The sequence below is a fragment of the Carassius auratus genome, linkage group LG44F (assembly GCF_003368295.1).
Source record: "Carassius auratus strain Wakin linkage group LG44F, ASM336829v1, whole genome shotgun sequence".
Classification (NCBI taxonomy): domain Eukaryota; kingdom Metazoa; phylum Chordata; class Actinopteri; order Cypriniformes; family Cyprinidae; genus Carassius; species Carassius auratus.
The window spans coordinates 4,260,820-4,281,360 of record NC_039298.1 but is presented as its reverse complement, the minus strand read 5'-3'; the positions used below and the strand labels follow the sequence as shown (position 1 = coordinate 4,281,360).

General features: G+C 36.8%; 6 pseudogenes; all 6 read right to left on the bottom strand.

Moving 5' to 3' along the window:
• Positions 1-317: 317 nt before the first annotated feature.
• LOC113068445 (uncharacterized) lies at positions 318-436 on the bottom strand (annotated as a pseudogene).
• Positions 437-1,913: 1,477 nt separating this feature from the next.
• Positions 1,914-2,032, bottom strand: LOC113068444 (uncharacterized; annotated as a pseudogene).
• Positions 2,033-3,094: 1,062 nt separating this feature from the next.
• On the bottom strand, positions 3,095-3,213 carry LOC113068443 (uncharacterized; annotated as a pseudogene).
• A 7,264-nt stretch (positions 3,214-10,477) lies between these two features.
• LOC113068485 (uncharacterized) lies at positions 10,478-10,596 on the bottom strand (annotated as a pseudogene).
• A 6,771-nt stretch (positions 10,597-17,367) lies between these two features.
• Positions 17,368-17,485, bottom strand: LOC113068487 (uncharacterized; annotated as a pseudogene).
• A 2,124-nt stretch (positions 17,486-19,609) lies between these two features.
• On the bottom strand, positions 19,610-19,728 carry LOC113068472 (uncharacterized; annotated as a pseudogene).
• Between the last annotated feature and the right edge of the window lie 813 nt (positions 19,729-20,541).

The following is a 20,541-nucleotide window of genomic DNA, read 5'->3' as shown; positions in this document are numbered from 1 at the left end:
TTGCCAAATTTATTATATACTAAGTGAAAAAATTCCAAAAGCTTAAAGCACCTGGTATTCCTTGGCGGTCTCTCATCCAAGTACTAACCAGACCTAAACCTGCTAAGATTCAGAGATCGGGCATTGACTCTTTTTTTTTTTTTTGCAAGATTATTATATAATTCGTGAAAAATATCCAAACATTTAAAGCACCTGGTATTCCCAGGCAGTCTCCCATCCATGTACTAAACTGGCGCTAACCTGCTTATATTCAGAGATCGGGCATTGACTCTATTTTTTGGCAAAATTATTATATACTAAGTGAAAAATTTCAAAAAAGCTTACAGTACCTGGCATTCCCAGGCGGTCTCCCATCCAGGCACTAACCAGGCCCAAACCTGCTTAGCTTACGAGATCAGACAAGATCGGGCATAGCCAGGCTGGTATGGCCATAAGCGAAGACTGCTGCAAAGAGAAGGCTATTTAAAGATCAGCCAATCTACTCGCCAGTACATTATAAAAGTAGGAAAGAAACCCCAAAAGCTTAAAGCACCTGGTATTCCTAGGCGGTCTCTCATCCAAGTACTAACCAGACCTAAACCTGCTAAGATTCAGAGATCGGGCATTGACTCTATTTTTTTTTTTTTTGCAAGATTATTATATAATTTGTGAAAAATATCCAAAAATTTAAAGCACCTGGTATTCCCAGGCAGTCTCCCATCCATGTACTAACCTGGCCCAAACCTGCTTATATTCAGAGATCGGGCACTGACTCTATTTTTTGCCAAATTTATTATATACTAAGTGAAAAAATTCCAAAAGCTTAAAGCACCTGGTATTCCTTGGCGGTCTCTCATCCAAGTACTAACCAGATCTAAACCTGCTAAGATTCAGAGATCGGGCATTGACTCTTTTTTTTTTTTTTTTGCCAGATTATTATATAATTCGTGAAAAATATCCAAAAATTTAAAGCACCTGGTATTCCCAGGCAGTCTCCCATCCATGTACTAACCTGGCGCAAACCTGCTTATATTCAGAGATCGGGCATTGACTCTATTTTTTGCCAAATTTATTATATACTAAGTGAAAAAATTCCAAAAACTTAAAGCACCTGGTATTCCTTGGCGGTCTCTCATCCAAGTACTAACTAGACCTAAACCTGCTAAAATTCAGTGATCGGGCATTGACTCTTTTTTTTTTTTTTTTTGCCAGATTATTATATAATTCGTGAAAAATATCCAAAAATTTAAAGCACCTGGTATTCCCAGGCAGTCTCCCATCCATGTACTAACCTGGCGCAAACCTGCTTATATTCAGAGATCGGGCATTGACTCTAATTTTTTGGCAAAATTATTATATACTAAGTGAAAAATTTCAAAAAAGCTTACAGTACCTGGCATTCCCAGGCGGTCTCCCATCCAGGCACTAACCAGACCTAAACCTGCTAAAATTCAGAGATCGGGCATTGACTCTTTTTTTTTTTTTTGCAAGATTATTATATAATTCGTGAAAAATATCCAAACATTTAAAGCACCTGGTATTCCCAGGCAGTCTCCCATCCATGTACTAACCTGGCCCAAACCTGCTTATATTCAGAGATCAGGCATTGACTCTATTTTTTGCCAAATTTATTATATACTAAGTGAAAAAATTCCAAAAGCTTAAAGCACCTGGTATTCCTTGGCGGTCTCTCATCCAAGTACTAACCAGACCTAAACCTGCTAAAATTCAGAGATCGGGCATTGACTCTTTTTTTTTTTTGCAAGATTATTATATAATTCGTGAAAAATATCCAAACATTTAAAGCACCTGGTATTCCCAGGCAGTCTCCCATCCATGTACTAACCTGGCGCAAACCTGCTTATATTCAGAGATCGGGCATTGACTCTATTTTTTGGCAAAATTATTATATACTAAGTGAAAAATTTCAAAAAAGCTTACAGTACCTGGCATTCCCAGGCGGTCTCCCATCCAGGCACTAACCAGGCCCAAACCTGCTTAGCTTACGAGATCAGACAAGATCGGGCATAGCCAGGCTGGTATGGCCATAAGCGAAGACTGCTGCAAAGAGAAGGCTATTTAAAGATCAGCCAATCTACTCGCCAGTACATTATAAAAGTAGGAAAGAAACCCCAAAAGCTTAAAGCACCTGGTATTCCTAGGCGGTCTCTCATCCAAGTACTAACCTGGCCCAAACCTGCTTATATTCAGAGATCGGGCATTGACTCTATTTTTTGCCAAATTTATTATATACTAAGTGAAAAAATTCCAAAAGCTTAAAGCACCTGGTATTCCTTGGCGGTCTATCATTCAAGTACTAACCAGACCTTAACCTGCTAAGATTCAGAGATCGGGCATTGACTTCTTCTTTTTTTTTTTTTTTTGCAAGATTATTATATAATTCGTGAAAAATATCCAAAAATTTAAAGCACCTGGTATTCCCAGGCAGTCTCCCATCCATGTACTAACCTGGCCCAAACCTACTTATATTCAGAGATCGGGCATTGACTCTATTTTTTGCCAAATTTATTATATACTAAGTGAAAAAATTCCAAAAGCTTTAAGCACCTGGTATTCCTAGGCGGTCTTTCAACCAAGTACTAACCAGACCTTAACCTGCTAAGATTCAGAGATCGGGCATTGACTCTTTATTTATTTTTTTTGCCAGATTATTATATAATTCGTGAAAAATATCCAAAAATTTAAAGCACCTGGTATTCCCAGGCAGTCTCCCATCCATGTACTAACCTGGCGCAAACCTGCTTATATTCAGAGATCGGGCATTGACTCTATTTTTTGCCAAATTTATTATATACTAAGTGAAAAAATTCCAAAAGCTTAAAGCACCTGGTATTCCTTGGCGGTCTCTCATCCAAGTACTAACCAGACCTAAACCTGCTAAGATTCAGAGATCGGGCATTGACTCTTTTTTTTTTTTTTTTGCAAGATTATTATATAATTCGTGAAAAATATCCAAACATTTAAAGCACCTGGTATTCCCAGGCAGTCTCCCATCCATGTACTAAACTGGCGCTAACCTGCTTATATTCAGAGATCGGGCATTGACTCTATTTTTTGGCAAAATTATTATATACTAAGTGAAAAATTTCAAAAAAGCTTACAGTACCTGGCATTCCCAGGCGGTCTCCCATCCAGGCACTAACCAGGCCCAAACCTGCTTAGCTTACGAGATCAGACAAGATCGGGCATAGCCAGGCTGGTATGGCCATAAGCGAAGACTGCTGCAAAGAGAAGGCTATTTAAAGATCAGCCAATCTACTCGCCAGTACATTATAAAAGTAGGAAAGAAACCCCAAAAGCTTAAAGCACCTGGTATTCCTAGGCGGTCTCTCATCCAAGTACTAACCAGACCTAAACCTGCTAAGATTCAGAGATCGGGCATTGACTCTATTTTTTTTTTTTTTTTGCAAGATTATTATATAATTTGTGAAAAATATCCAAAAATTTAAAGCACCTGGTATTCCCAGGCAGTCTCCCATCCATGTACTAACCTGGCCCAAACCTGCTTATATTCAGAGATCGGGCACTGACTCTATTTTTTGCCAAATTTATTATATACTAAGTGAAAAAATTCCAAAAGCTTAAAGCACCTGGTATTCCTTGGCGGTCTCTCATCCAAGTACTAACCAGATCTAAACCTGCTAAGATTCAGAGATCGGGCATTGACTCTTTTTTTTTTTTTTTTTGCCAGATTATTATATAATTCGTGAAAAATATCCAAAAATTTAAAGCACCTGGTATTCCCAGGCAGTCTCCCATCCATGTACTAACCTGGCGCAAACCTGCTTATATTCAGAGATCGGGCATTGACTCTAATTTTTTGGCAAAATTATTATATACTAAGTGAAAAATTTCAAAAAAGCTTACAGTACCTGGCATTCCCAGGCGGTCTCCCATCCAGGCACTAACCAGGCCCAAACCTGCTTAGCTTACGAGATCAGACAAGATCGGGCATAGCCTTTTTTTTTTTTTTTTTTTTTTTTTTAGCCTTTTTTTTTATTAAATAAATTGTTCAATTCAAACATACATATCAAATATTAACATACAAAGGTACATAATATGCTTTCTTTAACATAGACAATCCTAAAGTTTTGGGCTGTCAGACATCTTACAAATTATAACTAAAAAACACTCATTCCATTGTTTAATCTTTTAAAAATGACAATTCCATCCCCAGGTCATTTAAAATCTTTAAGACCTCCTGAGTAAAAACATAATTAAAAAGATTCATTGTTCCCTCCAACTTAAAGTAATAAAACAGACATTCAACATATTTCTCAACTTTTCTCCTAAACATTCCCCACACATCAATTAAAACATTTTCTTTTTTCACCACTACTCTTCTTTCCCATACCGCACTTTTCATCAACATCACAAGTAAATTAATGATCTTCTTGTTTTTACAATTTTCATTAATTCCCAACATGAACACCTTTTCCCACTCAAATTCCCCAATTTCAACTCCTCTCAAAATTAAAATCATGTTTTTACATCTCTCATTAAAAACTTTCAGCTCATCACAATATAAAAACAAGTGTAAAAACCCTTCATCTGCATCTTGGCATACTTTACATGTGGCACTTTCCTCCATCCCAATTTTGTTTAAAATCACATCTGTGAATACTGCTTTGTTCCTGATAAAATACTCCATATTCTCCAGTTTCGTCTGTACAATTTTACCATTCATGTTCCCCCATATATTCTCTTCTTTTACATCATTGAACAACCATATCCAGTATTCGTTTACAACAGGTTTCTTAAAAACAGTATCTCTAAAAACACAATAAAACATTTTTACAGTACATTCATTAAAAGCACACAGTTTTTCCCCTAGCCTCACATACACATCTTTCCCAGGTTTCTCTTCTTCCATGTTGTCAATTCTGTTTATCCACTCTTGAGGTATTGCATTCTTAATTACGTCATACTTGTTTGTTATCTCTCGTCTGCTATAATCCTCCTTTGCCTCCTCCATCACATCCACAATGTATTGCACTGGTAAAAACCCCTCTTTGAATTCATATAAAACATCTCTGACTTTCGTGATTCCCACATCCCACCACTTCTTAAAAAAAACCTCCTTCCCTTGACTTAAAATGCCGTTGTTTAAGAATAAAGGCTGATTTAAAATGCTCTCTCTGCCTTGTGGCTTAAAATGCACATTCGTTAAAAATTTGCCCCATGCCCCCATCAGTTCTTTATAAAAATCTGGCAGCCCCTCCGTCATCCATTTTTTAACTTTCATCCATAAAATGTTGTCCCCCAAATTAAAATTACTACACTTACTTAAAAAATGCCCCATTGTTCTCTTCCATGCCACTTCGTTTTCTTCATCCAAGTACTTTTTTATTATTTTCACTCTCAAGCTGTTCTTTCTTTGCTCCACATCCATTAACCCCAGTCCTCCCTTCTTCACTGCTCCTATTAAAGTGTTGTATGCTATTCTTGGTGGCTTCCCTTCCCATAAAAAATCTAAAAAACATTTTTTCAGCCTTTTTTCTACCCACAACGGCATAGATGACACATATAAAATATACCACAATTTCGAAACCATTAAACATTAAGAACTAAACCTTCCCTTTCAAAGTTAATGTTCTCATTCTCCAAAAATTCAATTTTCTTTCAATCCCTCCTAAAGCTTCTTCCCACATAGTTTCATCTGCTTTCTTTTCATCCCTCCCCATTAAAACACCTAAAATCTTCATTTCTTTAGTTTCCTTAAAGGTAAAATGTTCTGTTAAAACCGGTGCCCCTCCAAATCTCATATACAGCGTTTTGTCCTCATTTACTTTAGCTCCTGATCCCCTACAATACTTTTGTACAATTTTAATTGCATTTTCCACACTCTTCAGATCCTTTAACAATAATGTTGTGTCATCCGCGTACTGAAAAATGTTACTTTCCCCTCCCTCGATGCCTATGCCTTTTATCCCCTCTCCATGTTTTACAGCCAATCCCAAAGGTTCTGCAACTAAAGAATATAAAAGAGCTGACAACGGACATCCTTGTCTTATCGATCTAGTAATTTTAAAACACTGTGTCAAAAACCCATTACATTTAATTTTTGATATTGCGCCTTTGTATAAAATCCTAATCCATTTCATACAATTCTCTCCAAAACCAAAACTTTTTAAAATATCAAATAAAAAACCATGCTCCACCCTGTCAAAAGCTTTCTCAAAATCTAAACTGATAATAAACCCATCTTTATTGCTATCATGTATGTATCTTATCATATCCTTTATACTAATAGTTGTATCTGCTATGTCTCTCCCTTTCACTCCATACACTTGGTTAGTTTTAATTATACTCGGCATGACTTCTTTCAATCTGTTGGCTAAAATTTTAGATAAAATCTTTAAATCAGTATTTAGCATTGTAATCGGTCTATAGTTCTTTAAATCTGTCTTCTCTCCTTTTCTCTTGTATATCAATTTCATTAAACCCATTCCCATTCTTTGATTTAATTCTCCTTTCTTAAACACCTCTACATATACTTCTTTTAAAATGCTAGTTAAAAAATCTTTAAAAACTATATAAAATTCACTCCCCAAACCATCTACACCTGGACTTTTCTTTTTGTTTAATTCACTTATTGCTCTTTTAATCTCTTCTTCTCTAATCTCTTCATCACACTCTTTTTTGTCTAGTTCTCCTACTGTTGTTTTTATTTGCCTCAGTAACTCCAGTTTCTCTTCTTCCCCCACCCCCTCAGTACTAAACAGGTTTTCATAGTATGCCTTTATTTCTTTTAATATTTCCTCATTAGTTTCCACAACTACACCATTTTTACCTCTTATTTCTTTAATCATACCAGCCTTCCCTCTTATTTTTTCTAAATCAAAAAAAAACTTTGTACATTTTTCACCCTCCACAGTATATTTAGCTTTACTTCTTAGTCTTGCGCCTTCATATTTTTCCTCTTCCATTTCTTTCAATATTCCCTCCAATTCTTTTATTTTTTGTATATCTTTCCCATTCTCATTTAATTCTTTTTCCAATTTTTCTCTTATTTCTCTCTCCTTCTTCCTCTTACTTCTCTGTATTAATTTACTGTACTTTATTGTGAATTTTTTAACTAAATATTTAACATTTTCCCACCATATCCTTTTATCTTCGCCGTACATTCCATTCTCCTTTTCTTTTTCAATAATTTCTTTAATACTTAACACATAGTCCTCATTCTTCAAAACCTCTACATTTAAAACCCATACCCCCGGCCCTTTCTTCACTGAACTCCAGTATATTTGCATAAAAATTGGTTTATGGTCACTTAAGCTTGATTCTTCATATTTAATATTACCGATAAATCCTTCAATGTTCCTTGTACATAAAATAAAATCAATCCTAGTCTTACACATAAAATTACCCACTAATTGCCTCCTTGAATATTCTTTCTTTTTTTCGTTTCTTTCTCTCCATACATCAATTATATTATTTTCTTCCATTAATAATTTCAGTTCTTTTCTTCCTTTATCATTTTTAAAAACCATTCCCTCTCCCATTTCTAATTTACTGAAAACAGTATTAAAATCACCCATCATAATAACTTCTTTATGTTTCTTTAAAAATTCTCTTAATACATTAAAATATTCCTTTTTTTCATTCTCTACTGTTGGTGCATGAATATTAACTAAAATAACTTTTTTCTCCTCATACTCCATTTCAACCGCAATACATTTCCCATCCATGTCATTATAAATTGTTTTACACGATACACCACTGTTTTCTTTTATTAAAACTGCAACTCCTCTTCCCAGCCTCCCATCACCATTGTTATATAAAATCTCTCCGCTCCAACTTTTCCTTATTTCAGTCATGTACTCTTCCCTCCAGTTAGTTTCTTGTAATAAAATCACATCTTCTCCTTTACACATTTCTTTCACTTTTTCAAATTTTCCCATGTCTGACAGCCCTCTAGCATTAAAAGTCACTATTCTTAACAGCATAAAACATATAGAAATATGCATAAAACCCATAAACTCAGTCCATCTCCTCCAAACCCTTTAGCAACTCATACTTATTTGTACATTCAAAACCATCTTCTTTAAGCACTCTTTTTCTTGCAGTATCTAAATTGGGTATTACCTTCACAGATCTTCTTCTTTTTGATGATTTCCCCTGCGTCTCCTCATTTTCTTGTCCTTGTTCACACTCTTTTGTAGCATCATTAATTTCTACTGCGTCCATCTCCTTTTGCACACTGTCCGTCACATCCATCGGTGTACATAAAATTCCCTCCTGTTGTGCATCACTCAATACTTTATTCCTTTCATCATCCAGTTCCATAGTATCCAAAGCATTTTTCAAGCTGTCAGTCAAATCCATCTGTGTCCAAATTCCCCCCTCCTGTTGTGTTTGTATGATGGGTTCGTTACACTCTTTCTGTTGTTCCATATCCTTAATTAATTCCAGTCCTTCACCTCGAACTCTTTCTCCATCGTCTCGCTGCTCGTTGTCTCTTTCATGCACCTGCCCGCCCACCTGCTGCTCCTCCTCCTCACCCTGCATCCAACACTCACACTTATTTAAAACCAAATTGCAATCCGGGCACGTCACAGCGTTGCAATTTCTTGCGAAGTGGCCTCTCTCCTCGCATTTATGGCTTGTGAACTCTGGGCAGTCCTTCACCACATGGTCTGGGCTCATGCACAGCCGACAAGTCTTCACCTGATGGCTGTGCATCACCCGAAAATATTGTGGACCCTCTGCCGTCTCTATTTTTGTGCTGTAAGGGAGGGAGGCCACCTCCTTCGGGAACCGCGCCTTTACATATCTTGTCCCATCCTCAATGCTGGTGCCCGGATATACACGCCGCTTTATTTTTTAAATTGGGGAAACCCCCCAAACCTCCAGTTTATTTAAAATCTCTTCATCAGCAAGGTAGACGGGCAGATGCATGAAAGAGACAACATAATCTCTGTTTTGAAGTTTTTTTATCTCACAGTTCACTCCATTTATTAACAATCCCTCAGTCAGCTTATCACAAGTTTCTTCTTTTTCCATTGTGAGCTCGTATTCTTTTCCTTGTCTTGGCCTTAGTGCCAAGATTTCCCCATATCCATATTTGTCAGTCACCGCTTTGATAATATCCACAGCCCTCACCTCACTTAAATTCTCCACATTCACAATCACAGTTGCCTCCTTTAAGTATCTCCTTTCACCAAATTTATCTCTTGCATCTTGATTTTTGCCGTGTCCTGCTCGTTGTCGATACTCCAGTCCAGTGTTGCTTGCCATGCGTCTCTCTCCAGCCAGTCCAGTGTCGTTTGCCATGCGTCTCTCTCCAGCCAGTCCAGTGTTGTTTGCCATGCGTCTCTCTCCAGCCATTCCAGTGTCGTTTGCCATGCGTCTCTCTCCAGCCAGTCCAGTGTCGTTTGCCATGCGTGTCTCTCCAGCCAGTCCAGTGTCGTTTGCCATGCGTGTCTCTCCAGCCATTCCAGTGTCGTTTGCCAATAATCTGTCCATTGTACAAAACACAAACAAAAAATTAACCACCCTCCAGCCAGCAAGATGCCACTGTTAGGTGGTTTAAAACTGAAAAACTACACAAAAAATAAACTAAAGTCCAAAAACAACTCTCAAAACAAACACTAACAGAAAAAACAAAATGGAGGAGAGCCTTCCTCTCCAAACTGCAGCCAACACTTCCTGTAGCTCTCTAGCGCCCTCAGGTTGGTATGGCCGTAAGCGAAGACTGCTGCAAAGAGAAGGCTATTTAAAGATCAGCCAATCTACTCGCCAGTACATTATAAAAGTAGGAAAGAAACCCCAAAAGCTTAAAGCACCTGGTATTCCTAGGCGGTCTCTCATCCAAGTACTAACCTGGCCCAAACCTGCTTATATTCAGAGATCGGGCATTGACTCTATTTTTTGGCAAATTTATTATATACTAAGTGAAAAAATTCCAAAAGCTTAAAGCACCTGGTATTCCTTGGCGGTCTATCATTCAATTACTAACCAGACCTTAACCTGCTAAGATTCAGAGATCGGGCATTGACTTCTTCTTTTTTTTTTTTTTTTTGCAAGATTATTATATAATTCGTAAAAAATATCCAAAAATTTAAAGCACCTGGTATTCCCAGGCAGTCTCCCATCCATGTACTAACCTGGCTCAAACCTGCTTATATTCAGAGATCGGGCATTGACTCTATTTTTTGCCAAATTTATTATATACTAAGTGAAAAAATTCCAAAAGCTTAAAGCACCTGGTATTCCTTGGCGGTCTCTCATCCAAGTACTAACCAGACCTAAACCTGCTAAGATTCAGAGATCGGGCATTGACTCTTTTTTTTTTTTTTTTTGCAAGATTATTATATAATTCGTGAAAAATATCCAAACATTTAAAGCACCTGGTATTCCCAGGCAGTCTCCCATCCATGTACTAACCTGGCGCAAACCTGCTTATATTCAGAGATCGGGCATTGACTCTATTTTTTGGCAAAATTATTATATACTAAGTGAAAAATTTCAAAAAAGCTTAGAGTACATGGTATTCCCAGGCGGTCTCCCATCCAGGCACTAACCAGGCCCAAACCTGCTTAGCTTACGAGATCAGACAAGATCGGGCATATCCAGGCTGGTATGGCCATAAGCGAAGACTGCTGCAAAGAGAAGGCTATTTAAAGATCAGCCAATCTACTCGCCAGTACATTATAAAAGTAGGAAAGAAACCCCAAAAGCTTAAAGCACCTGGTATTCCTAGGCGGTCTCTCATCCAAGTACTAACCTGGCCCAAACCTGCTTATATTCAGAGATCGGGCATTGACTCTATTTTTTTTTTTTTTTTGCAAGATTACTATATAATTTGTGAAAAATATCCAAAAATTTAAAGCACCTTGTATTCCCAGGCAGTCTCCCATCCATGTACTAACCTGGCCCAAACCTGCTTATATTCAGAGATCGGGCACTGACTCTATTTTTTGCCAAATTTATTATATACTAAGTGAAAAAATTCCAAAAGCTTAAAGCACCTGGTATTCCTTGGCGGTCTCTCATCCAAGTACTAACCAGATCTAAACCTGCTAAGATTCAGAGATCGGGCATTGACTCTTTTTTTTTTTTTTTTTTTTGCCAGATTATTATATAATTCGTGAAAAATATCCAAACATTTAAAGCACCTGGTATTGCCAGTCAGTCTCCCATCCATGTACTAAACTGGCGCAAACCTGCTTATATTCAGAGATCGGGCATTGACTCTATTTTTTGGCAAAATTATTATATACTAAGTGAAAAATTTCAAAAAAGCTTACAGTACCTGGCATTCCCAGGCGGTCTCCCATCCAGGCACTAACCAGGCCCAAACCTGCTTAGCTTACGAGATCAGACAAGATTTTTTTTTTTTTTATTATTATAAAAAATTTACATTCATTTAATTTGTTTCATACAGTTACAATCCATGACATTATTATTCATATTTCCCCCATAGCCAGTTTACACCATTTTCTTTCATTTCCAACATTGGATTCCCTCTTACAATCATTTCTATAAATTCATCCTCTTTGTTTTCCATTGAGAAATAATTCCATAACAGTCTCACAGAGTATTCCATCCTGTTTTTAAAGATTATCCACACATCAACATTTTTCCCATCATATTTCGCCATGTTTCTTCTCAACCATATTACATACTTTGCTATTGTTACACATAAATTAAAGGTATACATATTACAGTCATTATGACCAAATAAAAACATTCAATCATTTTGAATTCCTATTTTATGTAATCTCATCTCTGTTAATATACAATTGTGTCTCAATAAATAATTAAAATTCTCTAAAATTGGTTCCATATATTTCAACCTCACGTTTCCCCAAATTTCATTTTCATTTAAGTCATCATATCTTTCTTTCCAGTAGTTCAAAGCTACTGGTTTTGTAAAAGCGATAGACCTAAAAATACTATACACATTCCTTACTTTGCATAAATTAAAATGAACGTTTTCCCCATTTAACCTTTTAAAAAATACATCTGGAAATTCATTCTCATCCCCACTCTCATAGTTTTCAATTCTTTCAATCCAGTCCTTTGGTATCGCTTTCTTTAAATCCTCATATTGTCCTTCTAACTTCCTTCTCCACGCCCTTTTGCCCCCCTCTCTCAATGCATCCACAACTGCCTGTAAAGGTACATAACCCTCTATCACCTCATACAATAGATCTTTTATTTGTCTCAAACCACAATCCCACCATTCTTTATAATACATGACCTTACCGTCCCTTATGATATTCGGATTTAAAAACAATGGTTGTTCTAAAAGCTGGGCCCTTCCTTTAGGTAAAATCAGTACATTTTCTAAAAATTCCCCCCATGATTCCAAAACCTCCACATAAAAACATGGCAGACCTTTTAACATCCAGCTTTTCATTTTCATCCATAAAACATTACATCCCATATTACATTTTTCCAGGTAATATTCCATGACTCTTTTCCAAATTACATCACTTTTGCTCTCTAGAAACTTCTGAACTGTTTTAATTCTCAGCGTTCTCATTCTTAAAAATGGATCTAAAAGTCCCAATCCTCCCTCCTTTATGTTTCCAAGTAATGTATCATATGCAATCTTAGCCCTTCCATTTCCCCATAAAAACTTTAAAACCAATTCTTTCATTTTTTTGTAGTACAGATGAGGCAATGGGGTTACTCCCAACACATACCAGACTTTCGACAGCATCAATGAATTTATAATTAAAACTTTCCCCCTTAGCTTTAAATCTCTAATTTGCCAAAATCTCAGTCTTTTTCCAATTCCATTTAAAACACCTTCCCAATTCAAAGTGTCTGCCTTATTAGAATCAATACCAACCCACAACCCCAAAATCTTGATGTGCTGCATTTCCTCCTTGAATTGTATATGCTGCGGTATTTCCTCTACTCTGCCAATCCTCATACACACACTTTTCCCCACATTTACTTTGGCCCCCGACCCTTTACAATATCTTTCTAAAATCCCCATTGCCCTATCAATACTTTGGATGTCTTCTACCAACAAGGTTGTATCATCTGCATACTGATACACTGCTTCTCTTTGGAAATGGTTCTTTATTTGTATTCCTTTGATTTCTCTGTCTGCCTTAATAGCCAAACCAAGTGGCTCGGCTACCAGAGAGTAAAGTAAGGCAGACAGTGGGCATCCTTGCCTGATCGACCTTGTTGGTTGAAAACAATCCGTTAAAAAACCATTGCATTTTATGCATGTTAACACATCTGAGTAAAAAATCCAAATCCATTTTCTAAAATTTTCTCCAAAACCAAAAGCCTTAAGAACATCAAATAAAAACTCATGCTCTACCCTGTCAAATGCCTTTTCTAAATCCAGACTTATTAAAAATCCCCCCTTTCCCTTCTCCTTCATATAATAAATTGTGTCTCTTATACTTTTAACCACATCTACTATATCTCTTCCTTGCACCCCGTATGCCTGTGTTGTTTTTATTATTTTTGGTAAAACCTTTTTTAATCTGTTTGCTAATACTTTTGCTAATATTTTAAAATCTGTATTCAACATGGATATAGGTCTAAAATTTTTAAGATCTTTTGGATTACCGCTTTTTTTGTAAATCATTTTTACCATGCCTATCTTCATTTTTTCACTCAACACCCCCTTCTTGAAAATTTCTTCAAAAACTTCTTTTAAAATTGGCACTAACATTTCTCTAAAAGTTTTATAAAATTCATTAGTCAAACCATCCACACCAGGGCTCTTTCCAGGTTTTAACTGTTGAATTGCAATATCTATTTCTTCTTCCTTAATTTCTTCATCACACAAAATCCTGTCCTCACCTGTTAACTTAGATTTAATTTGTTTAATCAAAAACTCCTCATCATTTTTTCCTATACCTTGTCCCTTAAACATGTCAATGTAATATTGCTTTACTGTTTTCAAAATTTCTTTAGTTTCTGTTTCTATTTCCCCTTTTTTATTTAAGACTTCTTTCAATAGATCAGCCTTCTGCCTATTTTGTTCTAAATTAAAGAAAAATTTTGTGCATCTTTCTCCCTCTACTGCATATTTTGCTTTACTTCTTATAATTGCACCCTTACATTTTTCCTCTTCTAATATCTTTAATTTATCTTGTAGCATTATTATTTTTTCAATTTCCTCTTTTCCGTTGCTTTCTGACACTTTACTTAACTCATTATTCAGGAGTTTGGTTAATTCGGTTTCCTTCTGTCTTTCTAATTTTCTGACATTTTTGCTGTATTCTATTGAAAATGTCTTTATTTCCCACTTAACACTATCCCACCATACTCTTTTCTCTTCCCTATACATTCTATTAATTTTGCTTTCTTCCACAATCCCTTTAATACTTTCCTGATATGCATTACTCTTTAAAATCTTTGCATTTAAAACCCACACTCCCCCTCCCCTTTTCACACTTGAAGAATCTAATGTTAAAAATAAGAGAGAATGATCACTAAGACCAACTCGTTTATAATAAACATTAGTAATATTCCCTTGCATTTCCTCTGTACATAAAATATAATCAATCCTACTTTGTTTCAGTTCTTTTAAAACAAATTGTCTTCTTGAAAATTGCCTACTCGTTCTATTTCTTTCTCTCCACACATCAATCAATTTAAAATCCCCCATCAGTTTGTTCAACTCCTCCCTTCCCTTATCAGTCTTAAAAACCATATTACTTGCTAAGTCTAATTCTGTAAAAACAGTATTAAAATCCCCCATTAAAATCACCCTTTCATTAATTCTTACATTTGCAGATATTGTTTTAAAAAATTCCACCTTTTGCTTTTCTTCATTTGGAGCATGTATGTTACATATTGTACATCTCTCATTTCCTTTTTCTATTTCAACAGCTAAACATTTCCCTGCTCCATCATTAAACACCACACTTTCTTTTTCACACACCTCTCTTCTTATTAAAATAGCAACCCCTTTCCCAGTTTTCTCTGTACCATTATTACAATGTATATTCCCATCCCATACATTTTCAAACCTTTTAACACAATAATTTTTCCAATTCGTTTCTTGTAATACAAATACATCCACCCCTCTACATAATTCCCTCATATTTTCAAATTTCTCCACATCCATTAAACCTCGTGCATTAAATGAAACAACTCTTAAAAACATAAAAACAATATAAAATAAATAATTAAAACATTTCATTTTTTTTTTCAGTCATGCTCCATATCTCTCAGTACATCAAATCTGTTCTCACAACCCTCCTTGTCTTTTAATATTCCTTGCCTTAAAAATCTTTTCTTTGCAATGTCTATATTGGGTGTTACCTTTAAAGTTCTTCTTCTTTGTATTCCTTCTCGTTCTTTCCTACGTTTCTCTTCTCCTTTTCTCTCCATTCTCCTCTCCTGATAACCTTCTTTGTATTCCTTCTCGTTCTTTCCTACGTTTCTCTTCTCCTTTTCTCTCCATTCTCCTCTCCTGATAACCTTCCTCGTCGTTTTGTTGTTCCCCATGTTCCTCGCTCATATCCATAGTCTTTTGCACAGTCCATTGAGATGTTGTTATTTCTCCATCTAGTTCTTTCTTCTTTTCTCCTGTGTCCCCCTGATGTTCTTTCTCTCCATTGTCCTCTCTCAGTCCACAGTGTTTCTCTTCTCCTTTTCTCTCCATTCTCCCCTCCTGATAACCTTCCTCATTGTTTTTTTGTTCCTCCTGTTCTTTGCTTATTTCCATGGTCCTTTGCACCGTCCCTTGTGATATTGTTTTTTCTCCATCATTTTCTTTTTCCTCTCCTCCTGTGTCTGCTTGATGTTCTTCCTCTTCATTTTCCTCTCCCAGTCCACAATCTTCCATCTCCTTGTTTAAAACATTGTCCATCTCGGTTTCCCTCTGCTTTTGCCCACCCACATTAACAACCATATCTGTTTCTTGTTCACTACTATTTTCTCCCTCCCCCATCCAACATTCGCACCTCACCAACACTTTCCTACATTCCGGGCACTTCACTGCATTGCAGCTTCTTGCCAAGTGCCCCTGCTCTTTGCACTGGTAACAAATAAAGTCCGGGCAATCTTTAAATACATGTCCTGGATCCATACACAATCTACAGGTTTTCACCTGCCGATCGTGTATAATCTGAAAGTACTGTGTGCCCTCAGCAGTCTCAAACTTGCTGCTATATGGTAGAGATACAACTTCCTTTGGGAACCTGACCTTTACATATCTCGTACCATCTGCTATTTCAGTACCCGGATATGTTCTTCTCTTAATGTTGGTTGAGGGAGTTACACCCCATGCCTCCAATTTATCTAATATATCCTGGTCATCAACATATGCAGGCAAATGCATAAAAGAAACAACATATTCTCTTACTTGTAGCTTTCTAATCTCACAAAATTGTTGCCTGATTCTTAGTCCATCCTCTAGCTTTTCACACTCCTCCTCATTTGATAATGTGATCTCGAATTCTTTGCCTTGTCTTGGTCTTATCGCCAAAATCTTTCCTCCTCCAATTTTTTCATTCACTTCTTTGATAATATCCTGCACCGATCCATCTCTCACCTCTGCCAGATCCACAATTACAGTTGCTTCCTTTGAATAAATAATCATTTTCTTTGCCTCGTTGTATCCAAGCCGTTGTCCTGTAGTGTTTTCCGTGTCAAAGTCCCTGCGTCTTTCTCCTGCCATTTCATTTCCATGTAATCAGTCCAATTTTGAAAAAATAACAAAACAAAACCTCCAAAAATAAAAATCCTCCCCAGACAGCCTAGGCTGCTGGGAAGTGTTTGAACTTAAAACAAAACAAAACAGAAAAACAGAAAAAAAGCTAACTTTAAACAAAAAATGGGTTTACAAACAACAATGGTGAGCCTACTCTCACCCACTACTGCCACCTCACTTCCTGCTAGCACTCTAGCGTTGCCAGGTTGGTATGGCCGTAAGCGAAGACTGCTGCAAAGAGAATGCTATTTAAAGATCAGCCAATCTACTCGCCAGTACATTATATAAGTAGGAAAGAAAACCCAAAGCTTAAAGCACCTAGTATTCCTAGGCGGTCTCTCATCCAAGTACTAACCAGACCGAAACCTGCTAAAATTTAGAGATCGGGCATTGACTCTATTTTTTGCCAAATTTATTATATACTAAGTGAAAAAATTCCAAAAGCTTTAAGCACCTGGTATTCCTAGGCGGTCTTTCAACCAAGTACTAACCAGACCTAAACCTGCTAAGATTCATAGATCGGGCATTGACTCTTTTTTTTTTTTTTTTGCAAGATTATTATATAATTCGTGAAAAATATCCAAAAATTTAAAGCACCTGATATTCCCAGGCAGTCTCCCATCCATGTACTAACCTGGCGCAAACCTGCTTATATTCAGAGATCGGGCATTGACTCTATTTTTTGGCAAAATTATTATATACTAAGTGAAAAATTTCAAAATAGCTTAGAGTACCTGGCATTCCCAGGCGGTCTCCCATCCAGGCACTAACCAGGCCCAACCTGCTTAGCTTCCGAGATCAGACAAGATCGGGCATAGCCAGGCTGGTATGGCCATAAGCGAAGACTGCTGCAAAGAGAAGGCTATTTAAAGATCAGCCAATCTACTCGCCAGTACATTATAAAAGTTGGAAAGAAACCCCAAAAGCTTAAAGCACCTGGTATTCCTAGGCGGTCTCTCATCCAAGTACTAACCAGACCTAACCTGCTAAGATTCAGAGATCGGGCATTGACTCTATTTTTTTTTTTTTTGCAAAATTACTATATAAATTGTGAAAAATATCCAAAAATTTAAAAGCACCTTGTATTCCCAGGCAGTCTCCCATCCATGTACTAACCTGGCCCAAACCCTGCTTATATTCAGAGATCGGGCACTGACTCTATTTTTTGCCAAATTTATTATATACTAAGTGAAAAAATTCCAAAAGCTTAAAGCACCTGGTATTCCTTGGCGTCTCTCATCCAAGTACTAACCAGATCTAAACCTGCTAAGATTCAGAGATCGGGCCATTGACTCTTTTTTTTTTTTGCCAGATTATTATATAATTCATGAAAAATATCCAAACATTTAAAGCACCTGGTATTGCCAGCAGTCTCCCACTCCATGTACTACCTGGCCAAACCTGCTTATATTCAGAGATCGGCGGCATTAACTCTATTTTTTGGCAAAATTATTAATATACTAATGTGAAAAAATTTCAAAAAAGCTTACAGTACCTGGCATTCCCAGGCCGGTCTCCCATCCAGGCACTAACCAGGCCCCAAACCTGCTTAGCTTACGAGATCAGACAAGATCGGGCATAGCCAGGCTGGTATGGCCATATAGCGAAGACTGCTGCAAAGAGAAGGCTATTTAAAGATCAGCCAATCTACTCGCCAGTAACGTTTATAAAAGTAGAAAGAAACCCCAAAAGCTTAAAGCACCTGCTATTTCCTAGCGTCCTCTCATCCAAGTACTAACCTGGCCCAAACCTGCTTATATTCAGAGATCGGCATTGACTCTAATTTTTTGGCAAAATTATTATATACTAATGAAAATTTCAAAAAGCTTAAAGCACCTGGTATTGCCTTGGCGGTCTATCATTCAAGTACTAATCAGACCTTAACCTGCTAAGATTCAGAGATTGGGCATTGACTTCTTCTTTTTTTTTTTTTTTTTTTGCAAGATTAATTATATAATTCGGAAAAATATCCAAAATTTAAAGCACCTGGTATTCCAGGCAGTCTCCCATCCCATGTACTAAACCTGGCCAAACCTGCTTATATTCAGAGATCGGGCATTTGACTTCTATTTTTTGCCAAATTTATTATATACTAAGTGAAAAAATTCCAAAAGCTTAAAGCACCTGATATTCCTTGGCGGTCTCTCATCCAAGTAATAACCAGATCTAAACCTGCTAAGATTCAGAGATCGGGCATTGACTCTTTTTTTTTTTTTTTTTTTGCCAGATTATTATATAATTCGTGAAAAAATATCCAAAAATTTAAAGCACCTGGTATTCCCAGGCAGTCTCCCATCCATGTACTAACCTGGCGCAAACCTGCTTATTTTCAGAGATCGGGCATTGACTCTATTTTTTGCCAAATTTATTATATACTAAGTGAAAAAATTCCAAAAGCTTAAAGCACCTGGTATTCCTTGGCGGTCTCTCATTCAAGTACTAACCAGACCTTAACCTGCTAAGGATTCAGAGATCGGGCATTGACTTCTTCTTTTTTTTTTTTTTTTTTGCAAGATTATTATATAATTCGTGAAAAATATCCAAAATTTAAAGCACCTGGTATTCCCAGGCAGTCTCCCATCCATGTACTAACCTGGCCCAAACCTGCTTATATTCAGAGATCGGGCATTGACTCTATTTTTTGCCAAATTTATTATATACTAAGTGAAAAATTCCAAAAGCTTTAGCACCTGGTATTCCTTGCCGGTCTATCATTCAATTACTAACCAGACCTTAACCTGCTAAGATTCAGAGATCGGGCATTGACTTCTTCTTTTTTTTTTTTTTTTTGCAAGATTATTATATAATTCGTGAAAAATATCCAAACATTTAAATCACCCTGGTATTCCCAGGCAGTCTCCCATCCATGTACTAACCTGGCGCAAACCTGCTTATATTCAGAGATCGGGCATTGACTCTATTTTTTGGCAAAATTATTATATACTAAGTGAAAAATTTCAAAAAAGCTTAGAGTACCTGGTATTCCCAGGCGGTCTCCCATCCAGGCACTAACCAGGCCCAAACCTGCTTAGCTTACGAGATCAGACAAGATCGGGCATAGCCAGGCTGGTATGGCCATAAGCGAAGACTGCTGCAAAGAGAAGGCTATTTAAAGATCAGCCAATCTACTCGCCAGTACATTATAAAAGTAGGAAAGAAACCCCAAAAGCTTAAAGCACCTGGTATTCCTAGGCGGTCTCTCATCCAAGTACTAACCTGGCCCAAAACCTGCTTAATATTCAGAGATCGGGCATTGACTCTATTTTTTGCAAATTTATTATATACTAAGTGAAAAAATTCCAAAAGCTTAAGCACCTGGTATTCCTTGGCGGTCTATCATTCAAGTACTAACCAGACCTTAACCTGCTAAGATTCAGAGATCGGGCATTGACTTCTTTTTTTTTTTTTTTGCAAGTATTATATTAATTCGTGAAAAATATCCAAAAATTTAAAGCACCTGGTATTCCCAGCAGTCTTCCCATCCATGTACTAACCTGCCCAACCTGCTTATATTCAGAGATCGGGCATTGACTCTCTAATTTTTGCCAAATTTATTATATACTAAGTGAAAAATTCCCAAAAGCTTAAAGCACCTGGTATTCCTTGGCGGTCTCTCATCCAAGTACTAACCAGACCTAACCTGCTAAGATTCAGAGATCGGGCATTGACCTTTTTTTTTTTTTTTTTTGCAAGATTATTATATAATTCGTGAAAAATATCCAAAGCTTTAAAGCACCTGGTATTCCCAGGCAGTCTCCATCCATGTACTAACCTGGCGCAAACCTGCTTATATTCAGAGATCGGGCATTGACTCTTTTTTTTTTTTTTTTTTTGCAAGAGATATTATATAAATTCGTGAAAATATCCAAAAAGTTTAAAGCACCTGGTATTCCCAG